The sequence below is a fragment of the Ptychodera flava genome, unplaced genomic scaffold (assembly GCF_041260155.1).
Source record: "Ptychodera flava strain L36383 unplaced genomic scaffold, AS_Pfla_20210202 Scaffold_43__1_contigs__length_1316584_pilon, whole genome shotgun sequence".
NCBI lineage: Eukaryota > Metazoa > Hemichordata > Enteropneusta > Ptychoderidae > Ptychodera > Ptychodera flava.
Window position 1 is genome coordinate 387907 of NW_027248365.1, and position 17788 is coordinate 405694.

The 17788-nt window shown below is 36.8% G+C and overlaps 1 long non-coding RNA gene across 4 annotated transcripts; it reads right to left on the reverse strand.

Moving 5' to 3' along the window:
* Positions 1-5244: 5244 nt before the first annotated feature.
* Positions 5245-17580, reverse strand: LOC139128102 (uncharacterized). Of its 4 annotated transcripts, none has more exons than XR_011551190.1 (4): positions 17132-17580; positions 16348-16425; positions 13190-13297; positions 5245-7311 (listed from the first exon to the last, which is right to left on the reverse strand). It is a non-coding gene; the product is annotated as an uncharacterized lncRNA (long non-coding RNA). The 4 variants fall into 4 exon arrangements; XR_011551189.1 differs by having other exon boundaries at positions 13190-13303; XR_011551188.1 differs by lacking the exon at positions 16348-16425 and having other exon boundaries at positions 13190-13303; positions 17132-17576.
* Between the last annotated feature and the right edge of the window lie 208 nt (positions 17581-17788).

Sequence of the window (17788 nt, forward strand, 5' to 3'; positions counted from 1 at the left end):
ACAGTTAGGTCAGTCAGGGTCTTTTAAAATGTGCCGTGACTCAATTTAATGTTTATGAAGCCTTAAATTCATGAAAAAGTCAGGGACATTTCAAAAGTGCCCTGACTCAAAAGTTGTCAATTAGAGAAATTTTAAGCATTTTGTTTGGTTACTTCAGTACATTTACACAAAAATGAACTTATTTTCATAAAATTGAATCCGATGAAAGAGGTATGCAATAATCGTTGTATTTTCGTTGTTTTGTCCGATGAGAACAATATTTCAAATTTACACTATTCTATCATTTTGTTAAATTTCAGCTGTAAAAATTTCGATTTCGTTACATTTTCCTAATAATTACTCTCATCCAATTTTCCCAAATTAGTTCCAATCGTGTTCGAATTGACGTGGTCTCTATGCAAAGTATAGTCTGACATTCAAACTGACCCCGTCTCAATCAAACTTGGCCTACTTCGAAAATCCAAAAATTACGTCTTTTTCTGATAACACTTTACATGTTCGTCTGCACCTAATGAAGTCCGACATTCAAAATCGATCCGCTCCGAACTAATTGCGACTGACGATAGAAATGTCAGATGACTTTTATGTCTGCATATGCCCAGTGAAGTCTGGCAATCAAAACTGTTCCCGCTTTATACTGTACGGTTTAAAGCATGCAATGAACATTACGTTCCTGTACGTCACCAAAAGTTTTCTGCCTTTTTTGTGAGAATGGTTGCGACGTCTTTTTGTTTCGACAGTTGAGCGAGCAACATGCCTCTCAGTAGAAATTAGAAATAATATGCCAATAGTTCGAACTTTTAAAGCGACAAAATATCGCACCGGTGTCTGCTCTGCCCGGTTTGGAAAAGCTTATTGTTATGTAAATTCTATGCGGGTAAAGAGGGAACGTGATACGGGTAACGCACGTAAAGTTTTGCTATATTACATTAGAATGATGCTGTGATTTACCATGTAAATGTAAACACAATGTTGACCTAGCATTTGTTTTTCAATTTGTACCGGCGCTCTTATAGAGCAGACCACTGTCCCTCTATCACGAACAGTTATATAGAGCAGACATAATTTGTCATTGGCGGACTGCTTATGAAATGAGTCGAAGTCCAGGGTCGAAGTAAATCTCGATTGAAAAGTATGCGATATTTCACAGCACAAATTCATGTCAGTATAGCTTGAAAACGATATTGAATAAGGTAATTATACACTTATGCAATAAATTTAAAGAAACCAAAATAGAAAATAATAGAATTATTTCCATGAACTTGAAAAACTTAAACAACCACGAAAGTGCTTTTTTCGAATCACCAACTGCTTTTCCTGTTTATAAACTCAATCACGCGGACAAACAGCGTGCTGCTGGGTTGTCTATCATCGTTATTATAGTAGTTCAACGGCCAGTCGCCACCGAAGAACGACGAATGCTCGATTCAACATATCAGAAAACGCGATATTCAACTGTTTGACTGAAGTTCACGTATTTCTTTACTTGTACAAGACTCGAACCTCACGATTTTAGAATGACGCATTCAGTTATAAGCAGTGTGCGAAATTAACATCGGTCCGACGGTCCGAGACCGACAGATTTCTCGTCGGGCCGAAGGTTTTCGGCAACATGTCGGTCCTTATGACCGACTGAAATTTGGAATAAATGATGAAAATTCTCCGTCAAGACCTGTATCAGATGCAGATGATGACTGACTCTGAATCATGCGATTCAGACTTGAATGTCATGCACCTATCAATGTTTTCCACCGTGGGAGTGCGGGGCAACAGGGGATATTGATCGCACTTCGTGTCCTGGTAGTGGGAATTTGATCTCTATGGTACACCAGACCGGGGGTGGTGGGAGTTGACAATGTCGCAACATAGTAATTTTTGTCTTGCGACTTTTTACATTTACAAAAAGTCTAACCCCTCCGATCGACGCGCATAGCACGGTGCAACTGATTACATTCAGATCAGTATGAATTACGTCCGTGCATGCAGATTCTAGCAATGATGGAATGGATTGATTTGGTGCAACAATGTGACACAATATTATAATAATACTCGTCTAGAGAGTGTAACCCTGGTAATGTTAGCATATCTGTGTCATATGATAACAACACCCAGTACTACTTCAATAGTTCCACACTTTAAGTGTTCGGAATTTACATGTACACAAATGTACATAATACAGCCTTCGTTTTATCAAACTGACTCTATTTTCTTTGCTTTGATTTTTCATTGAAGCGTTAAAAACATAAACGGTTCACAGAAGAGTTTAAGACAAAAACCTACTACGAGAACAGTGCTGTTGACTAAACATATTTGGTTTTGAACATGGAGGTATTTGTTTACCTCAAGTTTTGAACAAGGACTAGATGTTACACGACAGCCCAATTGCACTACCTGCAGTCGACAGTCAAGTTCAAGTTTCGCTGCGTTTGTTTGTGGACCGCTAGAACATCTTGCTCGCTTGTTGGTTTTTAACCAAAGTTCACAAGGCCGACTCTTACCACGACATATCGTGATAACAAGTGTGCATTTTATAAACAGAGCGACTTATCATTAACAGTTTTGTCGAGTTGCAGTGTCTGTCGTGTATACTCTCAGAGGCCGAGAGTAGGGCTTCAAATTGTTTCGATGTATACCGTTTTACGACAGGCAGGCAAAACTCAGCGTCATCATGGACTGTAGGCCTAAATGTCGCAAAAATTACGTCTTTTAAGATTTTACGGTATCATTAACTGATTGTGTCGATGGTTTTCAGCAGTATCGAGGTCTGTCAAACTTTTCAGAGTCATTTTAATAACTTTACGTCACTGTTCTTATTAATATGCAAAAATTAATATTTGTCCGCATTTTTAGAAATTGAAATTGCGCATGCAAAATCGACGAAAACAAATCTTAGTAGGCGACTGCTAGTGTAACAATGAATAATAAAAGGCATATTCAGGACTCAGAGTACAACCTGCAAAAACGGCCATGTGTGCAACATTGATAAAATTTGTCCGCATTTCAAGCTGTGTGTCCGATGTCGCGCGCGTACAGCTATATTTAGGAACAAACGTGTAACCGTGAACAGCGCTATTGTACACAGCAATGTAGAGAACACCATTCCCATAGAAAGTTACGATAGAAAAATTTCTCGCTATCATCAGCCACATGTAGCCATGCCAGTGCATGAGCCTGTATTCCCCGGCCCCTGGGTGTTTGACATCATTTTATAGTCCGAGAGTAGGGGATTTGACATGGCTAGGAAAAATGTCAATTCTCCTGTTAGTCCCGTTGTCTCCCCCCCCCCCCCGGTGATGGAAAACATTGATAAATGTGTGCGCATGACCTTGAGGAAGATGAGGGCTGTGATCTTTTTCAGATTCCTGATCATGTAGATGAATATTTCATGATCATTCATTTACACTATTCTGCAATCTATGTGAAAAATAGTCCTTTGGAGTGAATACTTACTGACTCTATTGATAAAAGGATATGAAAAATTAATATTACAACATTCAAAAGCATAGTATCGGTGGAGAAGTTGACTTTAATGGTCGTTAACAACTGCATTTATTGAGGACCGGCAGTTTTCTGTAAGGACCTGAAGCTTTGGCTTGGTGCAGGTCCTTATGACCTGAAGCTATTTTCTCTTAATTTTTTACATGCCTTTCACAAAAGTAATATAATTATTTCTGTTCAAGGGCGACACGCTTCCTCCATCGATAGTAGTCGATCGCGACCTTTCACAGGTAGCTTGTAACTGCGACCTTGTTGATTTTTTACATGATTCCCATATTCAATATGTTTTAATTTGTGATTTACGGCATAGAAATACCTGATGAAGAATTAGTCGATGTCGGGACCTCAAATAATACTCTAATTAATGGGTGACCATCCTTTGAAGCAGTCTCTTCTACCGCCATGCACTTGATTGACCTTTCTATTTTATATCGGTGGCGTTATTTTCTTATTTACTTCGACGATTTTGAATTTCAATCGTATTTTGTGATACAATCATGTAGCGTTCAACAGTAATATTGGGTCAGTACAAACTGAGTACGCTGGGTTTTTAACGCCCAATTTGGCAATAAAGTGAATACGTTTGTCCATTGACGCACATGCATAAATTTCAGCCTTGAGACAGGAAAGTGAACATCCGCGTGGTCCGACAAACGAAACTAGCTATGAAATGGCCACGACGTCGATGGCTCCTGAAATCTTTATCACATGATAGATGTTCTAACAACTACTAAACCGCGATTTGTTATCATAAACAGTAGAGTGGGCTCCCTCTACTGTCTATAGTTGAATTGCGTTAATTTGGGCATCTTTAGAGGGGACGGTGAGAGGGTAATAGAACCAAACTCATGATCTGTGACACAATTTTGTTTACTTCACTATTTTACATGGGTTTGGTTTGTGTTGATCTGGTTGGTTAGCCGTCCCAGGGCCTGGGAACAGTAGCTGCAGGCTTGTCAAACACTAACTGGTGTCAACAGATTAGTCAATTAGGGGCTACTTATCTAACCGGTACACTGTGCCAAAAGTGAGAAATCCATTGAGGATTCTTCTGTATATTGTTCTGGATACTTCAAGAATCCACCAGAATACTAAAATATACATTATGTATGCCAGTGGATTCTGGTGGTCAATGGATTCTGTCGGATACCGGACAGAATCCCTTGCTTAATCCATTGCAGGATTCTGCTGGATTCACGTGTTATCCATTATATATGTATTTCAGGATACTACTGGATTCTCTAATTTATAGAGAATCAAGGGACCAGTACTTTTGGCTTGATTGATACATAATAATGGAAGGGACAGTTGCCGCATATATCCATACTTATTATTCACCAATTTTTACATAATTATCCAACACTGGCTTCGGGGGACCTGGGGTGTGGGGTGGGTCCTCAAATAACAGTAATGCTTTGTAGCTTTTGACTCATGTATTTCTTCTCATACAGGCATCACATACACTTTATATATATATATATATATATATATATATATATATATATATATATATATATGTGTGTGTGTGTGTGTGTGTGTGTGTGTGTGTGTTGTGTATACGCAATGAGTATTCTTTTTACAAGTGAAGACACCAATGTAATGATGCTTTCTACAGCAAAATAGAGTACAGATTGCATCTGAAAACTATACTGCAATTTAGATACACAAATCCAAGATCACTGTAAATGATTCTTCTTTATTCAAACGAATGTGTAAATGTTAGTAAAATAAATAAAAAATACAGACAAAAAACATTCAGAACAATTTCCTGAGACACATTCAAAGTTATCTTCAATACTGTAAAAAAAGAATTTCCATAGCCTTGATAACTCTAATATCAATTAATGCAGTCACTTTTAAATATGCCTGAGCCTAACAGGGAGAAATATGGTTCATCAGAACAATTTGATATCTTACCATTATCATCCCTATTGACCTGTATACAAAATTTTGAAGCAATCTGTTGACCTGCTTCAGAGAAATTATTTTAAACAAAAACAGGAAAATAACCCAAAATACAACAAGCAACTAAAAATCAGCTCAATTAAACCCATATGACAATTTTAAATTATAATAGAATTCATTGTTTCACGGCCTGATCTGTGAAAATAAAACACAGTGAATCATGTGTCCCAAACAGCAAAATAGTGAAATTAAATCCTGGTGAAAATTAATGCTCTTTACAGTATGCTGTAAATTTTGGCATACGTTAAAAGATATACATGTGTAGTATTCCTAAGTTTTGTACAGTAAGTTTGTGTCAATTGAGATGTGTCAGCTAATGACTGTGTAATTCACCAAATTACAAGATCAACTATGTGTACCTTAAAATATAGGAATAAAAAATCATTTCAAGAGTTTCTTGATTGAATATGAAGCACTCAAGCTATCTACACAGCAAGAAAAGGCAGACACATGCCTGTAACAGAGGATAATCATTACCTGTAACAGGCCCAGAGAAATAACCTTTTTTGCAAGACCAGTAAAAACCTGTCAGATTTTAGGGTTATGTAAATTCTGATTCATGGTGGTACAGGATTGTATACAGTGCTGTAAATTCTGACTGTATCAAGACCTATAATTGCAGCACTGAACCACCGGTGTGCGTACAGTGGTGTGTCAGCTACAGGGCCTGAAAATTTGGATGGATTTCAGGGTGTAAATTTGTTGTAAAAATTGGCAAATTTTGATGATTGAAGCAGAAAGAAATGTTATTGTTTGAACACTGAAAAATTTCAGACCCTGTTAGAGATCAGTGTTCACAGCACTGTGTACAGGTGCTGTAATTGGTAGAAATACAGCCATGTGTTTACAGTACTTGATACAGACATGTGCATCAGCCCCTGATAGAACTCCTTCTGTATTTGCTGACACAGACCTGTAACACAGTTTGTATCAGGGCCTGTGCAGGAACTGTCTCAGGGGTGAATTTTTTGTAGTGTATGTTTAATTAACTCTTACTTATCACATACATGTATGTGCACTGTTAAATTGTAGCTTTTGTTCAGTTCATCAAAATCTAAAAAAGTAGGAAAAATTGCTCTGAAAAACACAATATTGCATATCTCAGGACAAACTGATTACTGCTTCAATTATATTATCCTAAGAGACCTGCATTTAAAATTTCAAAGCAATCTGACAAGCAATTTCAGAGAAATTTTTGGACAAGAAATAGAAAAATACCATCAGTAACACGGTGTGGCTCACATTTGTTTCAGCATGTTTAAACACTGTAACTGCACCTTGATAAATTCTTGAGGGCACAAATCCAGATACGTCAAAGTGACAAATTTCAGCAGTACTTCAAAGATGTACTTGTGAAGTATTTGTAAGTTATGCCTTGGTTATACTAAACTTTTCTTGGTGTAACTGACCTGTGCCAGCTAATGACTTTATATTTCACTGAACTTACAACACCAGCTCTGTGTACTACTTTTCAAGTAAAGCAATTAAAATTGAGAACAAATCAGTTGTTGACCAACAGAGGGATGATGGATAATTACTCAGAAAAGCTATGCATCACTGTTCTGTCTCACACAATTGTCACTGAACTGTTTTTATCAGGTGGTCTCTCACTGGCTCTGCCATACTTCCTCTGCAGTATGTAGTGTCTTGAATTAGAGTCATTAAGCATTCGCTGATTGAGTGTGTCTATCCTATCAAAACGTTTAGTTTGTCAGATCGCCAAGAAGGCCTGGAGGTAATTATCCTTCCATCTGGTGGGACCTCCTCATCAGACATCAGGTCTGCAGTTACATCATTCCAGAAACCCTTCTCATCTGCATTGATCACTGCACTTCTCCTCTTTAAAATCTGTAGGTAGAAATGATAAATGATGGTTATTTAAAATAATGCAAAGAGTGAGATAAATGATGGCATAATACTTACAGTCACTGCCATAACTAACAATATGGTACATTTGATATTTTAAGATCAACTCTGGTATCATGACTTATTACTGATTTGAACATATTATGTTGCCTTCCATTCCACCTATGCTTAGGAACAAAGGGAAATTCATGTATCATTTTAACATTGGCATCCTTGTCCAAAGACCTTTGAGCACATCAGAATGGAACTGTCAATTTACATAACCCTCAACTAAAGTAAGTCTTGCTTTGTTAAATTTTATTTGAACCCATTAGTACATTGTACAATTATTGTGACAAAATTGTTGACTCTGTATATCTAATAGTGCTAACTATGCAAAGACCCCAACCCATACTACAAATATCCCATGATTCATTCTGATTTGTACCAACAGAGATTCCCTAGTCAAGCCAGGCATAGCTCACATGTGTAGAGAAAACTGTAGACTACTAAAAATAAAAATTTTGAAAAAATGCTTTGAAGGAGACTCATTGTCAATAACCATTTCAAATGATTTTTCAATATCATGCATTATTTAGAGTACATATAACACAATGGGAACTAATTTGGGATAATTGGATGAAGTAATGTCGATTTCATCTACAAATGTAACCTCATCTACTTTTCTTTTATGTTATGCACTTGTTTTTATGAGTATTTGGTAATATTGCAACATTCAACTATAGGGCACCTAACATATTTGAGAAATTTGAAAAATATGAAAATCCAATTATCCCAAATTAGTTCCAATCGTGTTATATACATTTTATATAATTTCAAGAAATTATATAGACAGCCATACAGAAAAGTTTGAAGTATAATAGAGATACTTGAAGCATGGACTGGCTGTTGTTGAATACTGTTCAATAACTGTCAGTTCAGCCACTAAGTAAATACTAGTTCAAAACTATATCCTTGTTCCCAGCGGGTGCAACACTGAAGCTGTTTTGACTATGCAAAATGTTTTTATGAAAAAATGTATATTAAGTTACATTTTGTGAAATAAGGCAAGAGTTTTCTTGCACACAGTTGGTTGTTCCAAAAACAGTTTCGTATAATGTTAATAAAAGATAAAACTATGGTTTTTTAGCACATCGTGTAATCTGGAACATGTTATCAGAGCATAAGCTTGTTTCATCTTTCAATATTAAATTTGCAACAAACTCTTGGACATGAGTGTGTCTTGTGATATTGTTTCAAAGTTGTGTTCCCTGGCAAGGTTCATAAAATACACTTCATGGATTCCTTCAACAATATTTTGGCCAGTTAAAAGCTGTTAAAAGTGTTTAAAAGCTCATCCTGAGTTTGACTATGCTATTATTGTATGTTATGTTATGTACATTTGTGTTTTGAACTCAATCTAAGAGCCCCTTTAGTTGTTTCAACACTACAGATAAAGTATGGCATAAAACTTCGCCTCAGATCGCCTCTGTATCGTTTCCGACATTGCTGTCGCCTCAGTTTGTTATTTTCTATATCGTTTCATTACCGCCTCTGTATCAGCCTTGCATTGCTTCCGCATCGTATCAGCCTAAACATCGCCACTGCATCGTATCAAGTCAATTTCATGGTCCCAATTGGCCACGGCATATTATTCACTCAAAAATGCCACAGCAAAGTTGCCGCCTTCGGAAATTTCGCCGCCTGGCATTGCCCATGTTTTTGAGAGTAAAGGTATACAAAATGAAAGATCAAATACATGTGTCCAACCCCATATGTCCAACATTATCCATTCATGAAATGTTGCTTCAACACACAAAAATGGGAACAAAGTTGAAACATATTGTGATTATAATGCGCTTCTTTTACGAATTGCTTTATTTGATATGAAGTTTGTATACCGTTTTATTTGCGAACATTTTTGTAACAAGATAGCACTCTACCAGGGACAGACATTAACGGTTGCAAGTGAAAGTCGCGTTTGGACAACTGCAACTGAAACACCAGTACGGGTTGCCCGATGAGACAAGTGTCAAAAAAGTGACGTGGGACAACTTTTCCACTGACTAGAAACCCAGAAATGTGTGGTACTGTGTGTGGATTACCATTTTAAATGACTGAAATTAGTATTTTTAAGCTTAAATACATGTACGTCCTTGAAAGCGCACAAGAAAAACTGGCCGTACAAAGTAAGGACAATTGCTAAAATAATAACTGCAGTGTATCATATACTAGGTTAACACATATAGTGATGCCGCCATGAATTCTCCTAACGCTTTACACAGTGACCTTTAAAACCCGATTGACGTGAATAAATTATCAGGGTTCGCGGTAGAGGTCGCCACAGTCGCAAAATGCGACTAAAACTTGTTTGTGGCGAACAAAAACCCATCGGCAATCGCCACGATCTCAAAAGCGTGGCGACAGCTGATTTCTATAGTCGAAATTGATAAAACTAAACAGTCCAAATCTTAATGCTTTTCCACTGATATGCTAAAGACAACATAAAAAAACTCTTTATTTAAAGCACTTACTTGAAATTGTAAAGGAAGACAACATACAGAAAACAGTTACAATTACATTCTCGCGATCTCGATCTCCATGAACTGGCATTCCGATCACGTTGATACTAGGATAGACAACCATAGCCAAAAGCAGCAAAACTCAGCGACGATTCCGAGTTTTATTGACACAGTATTTCATATAGCAGTATCAAATCAAACTGATTAGACAATCCCTGGATCAGCGACATTTTAGTGAAATTTTTTTCATTAATCATAACTTGAAAAAAGTAAACGTGAAACAAAGACGTCGTGTATGCTGTCGATCAACAGCATAGTGTGAACCGTAAACTAACTGGCATGGCATGTGCATTGACTGCACATAAAAGCAAGTCGACATTGCAATATCAAACGGTCTACATCTTGTGAAAACAACGACATAGCAGTGAAAGTTGTAATAGTCACCGGTAAAAACTCTTCACTGATGAAAGGATAATAGCGTCAAACAAATGAAATTGCATATTTAGAGAAGGAAAACCAACGTCGCATCGTGGCCTTGAGTACGAGTGAGAATAACAATGGCGGATGTGCGGAGTGGGACTATCTATTTAGGTAACGGGGGTACGGAGGGACACGGATTCATGAAGGTACTGGCAAAACGTGCCATTTTCCTAACGATGCTGTCGCGGGAACTTCAATGTCTCATTGTTGTAACACCTTTTTAATAGTTTTACTGATCGGAAAAGTAATTTTACTAACTGTAATGATCTATTATACGCTCATCACCTTTCTGTATCGGGGTTTAACTAGGGTAGGCATGTAAAGTAAAGTGAAGTAAGCCTTTATTGAAGTCCTATAGAATTGGGGATCTTGATCATAAAGTGCAATACAGGTTTTGCAAAATCAACAACAAAAGAGTATATATAGATGAGGATGTGTTCATCAATATTTTACTCTTTTTCATTTTTATTTTGGTCTGAGTTCAAACAATTTTCCCAAATCACATAATGATGATTTGACTGTTCTTGAAAAATGTTTATAAGGTCTTGTGTGTCTCTGAATGTGTTTTTACAAATGTTTAGTTTACTTAAACATCATGTCTACTGTCTGTGTAGCCTTTGCAGTGAAAAAAGAAATGTATAGTCTCATGTATCTCATATATATATATATATATATATATATATATATATATATATATATATATATATATATATATATATATGTGTGTGTGTGTGTGTGTGTGTGTGTGTGTGTGTATGCATTTATGAATGTATCACGTCAAAAACTTGAAGACTGAAGTATGTTTCTACCAGCATTTAGTATGTGTGGCTAATGAAAGTTGCGTGTGGCTAATAAAATTAGGACCAAATTAGCCACACTGAGTAAGTGTGGCTACTAACTTGAAAATCCTACCGCTAACCCTGATTATGATGTAGAGGAAGTCCGTGACCTTTAGTCACAACACATTGATAACACTCTGATAGCGGGAACTTCCAAGTGTTTCAATAATTGCTACGCAATTCATACTATAGAGTTACACTCCGCAACCAATAATCCATCAGAAATAAAATTAATTTTAGGCAAACTATCGCACCATGCGCATACGGTATAAATCTGAGTTGGCCTACATATGTCACGCCGCGCCAATCACTCTAAATCACGTACCCACATCGTCCAAGACGTTCAAATTCATGATTATTAACCGATCATTTACCTTCAACTAGATAAAATCTTGTCATATTCTCAATTTTCGATGACTTTTGACGAAATGACATCGACTTTTCATGCCCGATATCTCATATCCGATGTCTTTGAGTTCCGTGAATGAGGCGATGCGCTAGTGAAACGATACGGAAACGATACCAAACAACCGAGTGAGCGATGTTGGATTTGGGTTGGGCGATGCGGAAACGATACGGAAACGATAATGAGGCTAAAAAAGCGAAGCTTTGGGTGATACTTTATCTGTATGTTTCTCCAAAATAATTTGCAGGGTTTACACATTTCATTGTGATCTCAAAATTTGACATTCAATATGCTGCATAACTATCGATTACATCTGTATCTTCAAGGGAAGGTTAACAAGCGACCTAGCGGCTGATATAGCTCCGCTGTGTTTATGTAGAGAATAACTATTTTTGACACATGTTGGTGAAGAAGGTGGAAATCTTTGATAGCTCATTTCAATGGCCAGAAAAAAGAGGCTAAAATATCTGCAAAAATATACAATTGAAGATTTCATTATAATTTGAATTTTTACATCGGATCATTCCAAAGAACACGTCCACTAAAGCTATCTGACGAGTAGTTTTTAGAGAATAAAATTTTTGACCAAAAATGGCAAAGATTGTCCCCTAAAATAAAAATTGCAGATTTCACCATAATTTTAGTATATCACATATTACAATAATCCCTTGGAACCTGTATACCAAATATCAAAGCTATCCACTTGCAGTTTTTGAGAAACAAATTTTTTTAACAGAAATAGCAAAAATTTGCCCCAAAATATACAAAATTGCAGATTTCATCATAATGTCAAAATATCAAATTTAGTTATTCTGTAGGAACCTGCATATCGAATTTCAAAGCTATCAGACCAGTACTTTTGAGAAATACATTTTTCGACCAAAAATGGCAAAAATTACCCATAAATAACAAAATTGCAGATTTCATCATAATTTCAATAAATACCATTAAGTTCATCGGTAGGAACCTGTATAACAAATTGCAAAGCTAAGTTACCCTAAGTAAACTGCACATCAAATTTCAAAGCAATCCGACGATCGGTTTCAGAGAAGATGACTTTTTACCAAAAACAGGAAAAATTGCCCCAAAAATACAATTATGGAAATTTCACCACAATTTGAACAACCTTGACTGGGGTTACCTCCAGGAACCTCTATACCAAGTTTCAAATTAATCTGACTTGAAGTTTCAGAGAAGAAGATTTCTTGACCAAAAACAGGAAAAATTGCCCAAAAATACAATTATGCAAATTTCACCACAATTTGAACAAACTTGAGTGAGGTCATCCTATGAACCTCCATACCAAATTTCAAAGAAATCTGACTTGCGGTTTCAGAGAAGAAGACCATTGTTGACGGACGGACGACGACAGACAATCAGTCTATCGGATAAGCTCCGCGTCTCTGACAGCGGAGCTAAAAAGGCAGATTTTGTCGCTTAAAGCTGTTAGGTGCTCTGCAAATGTATAACCAAATATCAAAGCTGAACTAAGTAAAATTGATTTTACTTGTGTCATGATGGTTCTACCATGTACATGTACTATAATTCACCAACACTGGTGCTTTGGTTACCTTGTCCTTCAAAGTTCACTGGTTTAGACTAAAAAATATCAGTGCAGACTTTGTAGTACATACCTCTCTTATTCTCCTGTTGTTGGCATGCCTTTTTGTGTAACTCTGTCTTTCCTTGAGACACTACCCTTTCCCTACTTTTTCAGTGCCTAATAAACATCTCCAAGGGGCCTGCAACTTGCAAGGATATAAATAAAAGAGTTAAAATCTTACTGTGAAAAATCAAAATATCTGAAACACAGATGATGAATCATCATATTTCATGTGACAATAATGACAATGAATAATCATATTAATCTGAATATCAATTGGTATTCACATTTGAATCAGACAATAGCATTCCCATGGCCTACAAAGGCTTGACATCATCGGATTCCCACTGCACTAAGCATGGATGAAAGATTGACTCTTTTTACATCCATGGTTATACAATAATACAAAATGTTCATGTTGAAAATAAGACCATATTTCATTTGATACAGAAATTGCATTAATTTAGAAAGTTAGAAATCATTAATGAAGTGATGCAAAATAAAATGACATACCATGTTTAGGTAAGATCAGAATTATTCTCATGTTTACTTTAAGGCAGATGAGTTGCAACTTTTGACATTATTTTTATGATTTTTATATTTAGATTAAAATCAGTTCATAGCAAATTTCTACAACTCAGAGATGTTTACTCTAGTATAATTATCCACAGAGTTGGACTGCATGAGGAGATTCTTGTAAGACAAATAATAAATGGGTGCCACACCCAAATATGGCTGCCTACATGCAACTACATGATAAACAGCGTAAATGGTGGATGTACACATTTAAATCTTTACAAATACAACATGGTGCAACCCACTGAAAGGAAGGGAAAGGGATTCACTCCACTTAGAGGAAAATTCTTGTTTTCACCTATTAATTATGGCAAGATTTGAAAATTGCGGGAAATTTAAAATTAACAAAGATGTGCTCAATTTCTTGTCTATTCTGCCACAACCAATGCTGTTGAGGCACAGTTAATGACTATATATCGTTCAATTTGTAGATTGCAATGAATATCTGAAGAAATTGAAGGTACTTTGAGGTTGGACAAATTTCACAGTGTTGCAGCTCACGGCTTTTAAAGCCCCAATAGCAGTATCTTTAAGCATTATTTTATGCGCTAACCCTTTTCCTGCCAAGTCCATATTTCACCATCAGGTCAAGATGGTTAAAATTAATGAAACACAACATATTCCATATGGTGTATTTTAACATAATATTGTACATTTGAAGGCTGTAGAAAACATAAATATTGTAAGCTTGATTTTTTTGGACTAAAGATGCTATAACAGGCCAAGCCAAGCAGGTGAAAAAACGCCATGTTTGGGCTCAATACCGCGTTTTACTGACTTGGCTGATTGGGAAGTAATAGTCTTAATACTGTCTGGCAGGAAAAGGGTTAACTTTCAAGTTGAAATAAGTTTGTGAGAGTGTATAAGGTGGTGTGTAAGAAGCTGGTAGAAAGGACTGATGTAGTGTAGAGCTGTGTGCATGTGACATGGCTAATGAATGTAAACAAGACAAAATAGACTGTGCATAATGGCGATAGGCTAGTTGCGACTTGGATTTTTAATGCCAGTAGTTGATGCACCCCTGTTTTAGACAAAGGTGACGGGGCATGCCCTCAAATTGAAGCGTCTGCAACGTCTACCACCCATACAAAGGTTGAACACTACAAGGCAAGCATCCATGTAGGGCCAGCTATGATCGTTTTGAACAGCAACATTTTAGGTCAGACATATCTGATTTTCCAGAGAAACAGCGCTATGTAAAACCCTTAGGTCAGAACCAATGATCATTAATTTCAAATACATACAAGTTAACAGTATGTTAAGAGTTGATATATACTTTATTTAAAGCTCCATAAGCTGTATCTTTTGGCTATTTTTTCAGAACTTTTGTTTTGTGGTTTTCCTACACTTTCTGCATTGAATCTCTAATTCGTAATTTAATGCCAAGTATTTAGCATGTCAACACAACCTAAATGAGTATAATCTACGAAATTACGGTATTGTTGAAAATTGCATTCAAGCCTGGACTAGAATTCATTTGTAAACAATAAACAATGATCACTACACACATACAAGCTGTGTTGACAAAAAGAATACTTGAAATTTCAGCATGACAAACTTTTTAGGATCAGACACAGTAGTTGATATACAGAAGCAGAACACTGAAAAACTTGCAACAAGTTACAGCTTATGTCCTTAAATCCCACGTTGACAGAATATAGTAATTTCCACAGAAGATTCAAGGGTTTTACATGTGTGTTGATGTCCCCGAATTTCTAAAATGGTCCCCTTGGGACAGGAGTAGGGGTTTACAGTGACCCCTGTTTGACATCCCAGATTGAACACTGACAGAGGTGAATGTTTTCACCTGTGACGTTGCATGTTCTGTTCCTTAGGAATATTACCAAAATCAAAATGACTGTTAAAATTTGAATTTACTCATCATATGTTTCACAAATGTATGGTTTCCTACTGCAGTAAAAGCCAACATCCTTCAGAGCTGAAGTAAGTTTGTGAAAATACAGTAATTTTGGTGTATGTGCAATTTTGCACAAGGTAAAGATTGTGCTGTGATTAAATATTTGCCCAAACATGCAAACACTGAGGATACTGTGCATACCTGCACTGAAATCTTCACATAAAGTGCACAGAGTAGTCTAATGTATAATGCAGAGCGCTGAATGTTTTCAACTTAGACATTGTATGTTCTATGTCCTTAGTAATATTACCTATTTTTGAAAATGGGGAATTGCGAGGTGTAAGTCTTCCTAAAAGTTTATTTTCTAGAATCGATTTTCATTCTAACATTACTCAAACCTAGCGGCCGATATAGCTCCGCTGTGTAACTAAGGGATACTGTCGCATACAGTTGTCTAGCATCATTCCTTGCAAGCTCTATTTTGGAGGCCAAAAGAGTACGCGACAGCTTGAAAAGAAATGAATTTTTATGTATAAAAATGTGAAAGAACCTTGAGGCTCCCACCTCAATATCAAAATGTTTATGTTACAAATATTTTGGTCTCGACAAGTTTATCCAGCAAAATCGCTGTAGTGAATATCGCCATGCATTCTGGTCATTTTGGATAAAATTAGCATATTTTTAATGCAAATTCACGTACTTGTCACATTTAAGGTGTCAGAGATTCAGAGATTTTTTGTAATTGATATATTTACCAGCAACGCGGCTCGGAGCAAACAGGAGCTGTTTCCAGACCGGTGGGTGGAGGGACGGTGATTCACTTCACATTGTATCTATGAGGAAACCATTAAATCTTATTTTTCAATACAGAACTAGCCACATCTGTGTATTTATAGACGCTTGATTATTGATATTAATGTACTTAAATTAGACTGAGCTGGTTACTAGTGAATCATGAATGTTGGTGCACGAAATTTGGTTTTTTCGAATAGTACCGGATGGTGAGAATAGCGTTTGAAAGCAGATGTGAACAACAAATATGCTATTGGACTTTCACCCAAGTGATTACATGTTTCTAAAGGTTTAGGGTATTCTTTGAAAGTTCAAAGGTCAAATAAGAAATTTTACGTCAGTTATTAATAAAACATCAAATAAGACTGTGACACAAAAGACAAAATGAATGTTGGGGGCAATCTTTTTCTTGAAAACACTTTTGAAGGGTGATTATTCTATATTTTCGAAACACCAACACCAGAACCTAACACCCCCCCCCCGTAATTTCTGTACAGTCCCTCGCCACGAAAAGGTTACATTAGCATGAAGTTGCCTGGGAATTAGATGTTCATTGTTTATTGAAATTTTATCAGCAATATCGATGATTTAAACAACACAAACGTTAGACATTTTTGCAAGATAAAGACATTGCTGAACACGTTTATACGAGAAGGAGTAGACGTATGTACGAAAAGACACTTGGGCTGGTTACATATGGCTGGTTAAGAATAAATAAGACAAAGAGGACAAGTTAACTATACATACCTGTACCTGGTATACTGTACACGACCTCCGTCCAGCTGAAGCAGGACTCAGCAGCGATCGAGGGGTCGACCTTTCGCTTGTGCGAAAAGAGTTGCCCTCTTCCGTCCAAATTGCTAAAATGGGTTGACGAGTTTCGTCCCGATTGAACGGAGAATAAACTTGCTGCTTGTCGAACCGTTGAGCTTAGAACTGGTAGTAGCTCTAAACGTAACTAAGTTCATGACATCGACACGATTGGACTCTCCAGTTGTACTAGATTAAAACGTACAGCGTAGTCGTCGAGATGGTCCAGGATTTCAAGGTAGACTGTAGACATTCCTAAACACGGGCGGGACATGTCAGTAAACGCTAAAAGATGAACGACTGGAGATTTTGATCATTGTTGGCGGTACGTGTACGCGACGCCACGCCGACACCACACTGGGTCTTCTGATTGACCTTTGACCAATATGGCTTACGGCTCCTTAGGTTTTCAAATATTCACGAAACGAACTGCGAAGAATTTGATGATAACTATCATTTTTTACTCAATCTTGAAGAAAATGTTATTTTTCGCTCTCGTTAGACAATAATATTGCTAACTTAGCCCCATCTTTGTCTTACACCAGATAAATGTACAAACTCAAGGGCAGCAGGCTAGAGGGTCAAGTTTTGCCG